Here is a 4245-nt window from a genome sequence, read left to right as displayed (position 1 = left end):
TGGCTGCGATGATGGGATCAAGTATAGCAGGGATTGTGGGGCTGGCGCAGGATCGGGCAGTGTTTCGTTCTGCTGTGCATGGGGTCGCTATGAGTCGGAAACGACTCGACGGCACTTAACAACAACAACAACATGTATAAGCCTTGTTCTAAATGCTTTACCTAATATCAATTCATTGGTTCTTCACAGGTATCACAGGAGGCAAGTACTATCATTAGTCCCATTTTACAGATGGGCAAACTGAGGCCTGGTTTAGTAAATTGCCTAAGTTTACTTGGATACTAGAAGGCAAAGCCAGCCTTCAATCTCAGACCATCTGGCTCAAGTCCACGATCTTAACCATTTGGCTGCAGTCTCACAGGAACCACTGCAGGGGTGGGAGGGAGGGGGATACTCCTACATCAACAAAATGGTCCCATTTCATTTATAGTGTGTTTCATGAGAAGCTTTTGTTTTGAAGGAGGGCTTCCTATCTGCTCTACTTCAGACAGAGAGAGAAGCAGGGTAAGAATTGCAGAGGGGAGAGTAGTGGGGGCAGTTAAAGCAGGTGGTCTGTGGGCCCTTTCCCATGGCTGCGACACAGCTTAGGGCCAGATGGTCCTGACTGGACCCTGTGGTACAGCAGAATCAGCATCCCTAAGACCAGGGCTGATGGGTGGGCTGCAGTGCCTACCTTGCCTGGCCTGGGAGACTCAGAGAGGCAGCTGGAGCCCGGAGAGAGAAGGGCTGGAACTGAGGGCCCCCTGCTACCTGGGCAGATTGGGCAGGGAAGGTTGTGTGGTACTCATGAGTTTTCTTAGGAACTTAGTACCTGCCAGCTAGCTGCTCCTAGGTGAACTGGCCCTACCCACACTGATCTCAAGGGAGCAGGTGGCTCTGCAGGTCCCATTGTCTGGGGTGTTTCCATGTTTGGCTGTGCCTATCTGTGATGTCAGCTTGTCTGACTGGCACCTGGCCCAGCTGCGGTGTGTGTGATGGCACGGGTGCACTCCAACAGGCTGGTGCATGGCTAGAGGATGGGCAGGGGACAGGGAGGAATGTGCACCTGCATTAGAGGTGGGTGGGCTAGGGGGGTTTTGGGAGAAGGTATATCTTCTTCTTTCCAGGTGTTTCTAGCTCTGGTAAGGACTGTCACTTTCAAAACTGGCTCCTGGAGACCCAGGCCCACCTGAGGAATGAGGCAATGAGGGCAGAACGGAGCCCTGAAGCAGCCAGCAGGATTCCCACTTGGAATTCCAGGTTGCAATCATCTGAGCACCAGCAAGGCCTCATTGGGGTGCAAGACTTGTGCACCTTCGTGGATGAGCAGCCTCTCCCCCTGCCTTGACATTTCTCTGTCCCAAAGCCAAAGCCTCAGCTAGCTCCCAGCTCCTCCTCTCCTCAGTCTGTCTGACATTAAGCTATTCAGTTGTTCCTATTCTCCGCTGCTCCCTCTCCACAGTTACTCTCTTACTTCTGCACCTCTTGCCTCCAAACCTTTGATGCTCTCCAGATAGTCTATCTGCCCAGCTATTCTTCCACCCCAGGTTCTCTGCTGCCCCAGGTTCCCCTCCACTCCCACTGACTCATGCCCAGAGGCTCTCCTACCTCAGCTATGCCACCCTTCAAAATCATCTTGATTTCCAGCTCTTCCCAGCCTCCAGCCATTTATTTTCTAGATAGTCCTGCTATGCAGACTCTCCAACTTCCAACTTCTTTTACTCCATTGTTGTTGTTGTTGTTGTGTGCCGTCGAGTCGGCCCCGACTCATAGCGACCCCTCCTTGGGTTTCCGAGGCAGTATCACTACGGAAGTAGGATTGCCCAACCTTCCTTCCGAGGAGTGGCTGGTGGGTTTGAACCGCCAGCCTACTCCATTAGTTCCTTTCTTGCTCTGCTACTCTTCCTCCTCAGATTCTTTTTGTGGTAGACAGCTTCTAATTGGCTCCCAATGACCACTGCCTCCTGATATCCATGCCCTTGGATAACTCTCTCCCCTTGAGTATGGGCTGGACCTAGTGACCCACTTCTAACTTCCCCCAAAAGCGATGGGGTGCCACTTCCAAGATTCATGTGCAAAGGATTGTGAATTTCATCTCTCTTGCTTGCTCTGGCAGAAGCCAGCTACTGTGCTGTGAGTCATCCTATGGAGAGGCGTGCATGGCAAGTGACAGAGGGCAGCCTCCGTCCAACAGTCGCAAAGAACTGAAGCCTCAGTCCAATAACCCCAGAGCTTGGAATAGGATCCTCCTCCAGATAAACCTTGAGCTCACTGCTGCCTCAGCGACACTGAGACTGCAGCCTGCAAGAGAGCCAGAGCCAGAGGAGCCAGCTAAACTGCACTGGATTCCTGACCCACAGCCACTGGGAGATAATAAATGTTGTTTTAAGACACTAAGTTTCGGGTAATTTGTTATAGAGTAATAGATAACTAATACACTCTCTCACCCGCACACTCCCTTAAGTTACTTCTGTTCCTGATATAGTTACTTTCTCAGATAATCATCAGTTCCAGCTATTCCTATAATCAGATTATCCAAGTCCAACCATCCCTGGTTTGTCAGATACACATGCTTCCCGGAGACTGCGCCATCCTGGTTATTGCAACCTAAATACTATTCTCCCTTCAGTGATGCCAGCTCCCCAGCTCTTCGCCCACTCCAACCCTCCTGTTCTTCAAATTCCTCTTCTTCTATCAGAAGTGGGAGCCAGTGATGGGTAAGAAAATCAGGGGTATCCTTATATGCCCTAAAGCACAAACCCATTAAACCTTCACTTGATTGAATGATTGATGCATCCATTCCCTCATTCATCTGTTCATGCTCTTATCCACTCACCCATTTGCTAGCTACACACTAATTCACTCAGCTAACTATCCAACTGTCCACTTACCCTCTTACCTATTTATCCAACCATCCATCCATTCCTTTATTCATCTATCCATCACCCACTATCCATCCACCTCTCCCATCTTATCCATTCATTCTCCCAGTCATCTACATAATAAATCTCAAGCCCTGACAGAAGGAACTTGAAAATGAACCACTCAGAGAGCTTAGTCCTACCTTTCCATATCAGAATGGGATAAGAACTTCTCTTTCTCCAGTTTCCTCCCTGTAACCCACCCCACTTCTCTTGTACACAGGCCTGACACTAAAACATATGTTCCTTCCAGTAACAAAATACCATAAATGGAGACAGAAATTTCAGTTGGGGGTTGGGAGAAATGTTGGGACAGATGGGTTTTGAGGAAAGACATGAGAAGCCATGAGTAGGTAAAGGAACCGAATGAGGAAGATTTGAAAGAAAACTGGAAAACGGCCCAGTAGAAGTAGGAGGTGGCAGCGAGGAATGAGGTATCACCTGTCCATGATGCTGATTCCAAGAGGCTTTCCTGCTCCAGTGTTGACAAATTCACCACCTCCACCACCTTTACACAGATAGGTCTAAAATCTGCTTCCCTGTGATGGCCACCCACTGGTCCTTGCCCTTTACCTTGGGGAGTCCATTCTCAATCACATCAGTTCATGGTCTCTGGTTTCCCTTAAGTCCTGTCCTTCTGTCCTTAGGGGATTCTGTGACTCTGGGCACATCCCTGAAAATCTTCCCTAAGGTCTATCTGAGGCAAGGAGGAAGAAGCTGGAAACCGTCCTTCTCTGGGCCTGGTCACCAGGGCCTGAGTTCCCATCACTGGTCTGCAGTCACCACCTTAGGGAACAGACTCTCACATACCTATGGCTCTAACATCATCCTGCCTGTCCTGCCCAGAGGGAACCTTAATAAGCGTTGCTCCAGGGTTAGCCACCCAAATCAATTAATGGGATCACTGGGAGAAGCCAATACAGGGCGACATGCCAGGACAGAGATGCCTTTTTTTATCAGTAAAATTGGCAAGAAAATAAGTTTCAGGCTCATGACTTTCAATTCCAGCTTCTTCAAAGAATAAATTGATTTTCCCTAACTGAAGATACTTAATCTTAAGAATTTAACATTTCTGTACAAGAGAATGTCTATAGGTATATATATATAAATATATATCAATTCCGTAGGGAGTTGAATCCCAGGAATTGTGTGCAGGGAGGCAGCAGTAATGTGATTCCATGCAAGACCTTGGGTATTTTCCATACTGGAAATGAGACACCTTTTCTCAAATTAATTGGCTTTTTTATCCCTGGGTGTGGAGTGTTTGGCCTTATTGGATCCATGTACTTGAGGAGTTAATCATTTCTCTTGAGTTATTTCGGTGGGGACCAAGACGCCTCTTTGA

At 48.5% G+C, this 4245-nt stretch overlaps 1 protein-coding gene across 1 annotated transcript in view; it reads right to left on the bottom strand.

Annotated features, from left to right (window-relative positions):
* Positions 1 to 4245, bottom strand: part of GRIK3 (glutamate ionotropic receptor kainate type subunit 3) — a 283994-nt gene that overhangs the window by 5462 nt on the left and 274287 nt on the right. The window lies entirely within an intron of this gene.

The sequence above is a fragment of the Orycteropus afer genome, unplaced genomic scaffold (genome assembly GCF_000298275.1).
Source record: "Orycteropus afer afer isolate SDZICR_OR568_19922 unplaced genomic scaffold, OryAfe1.0 scaffold00192, whole genome shotgun sequence".
Taxonomy (NCBI): domain Eukaryota; kingdom Metazoa; phylum Chordata; class Mammalia; order Tubulidentata; family Orycteropodidae; genus Orycteropus; species Orycteropus afer.
This window is presented reverse-complemented; position numbering and strand designations above follow the sequence as displayed.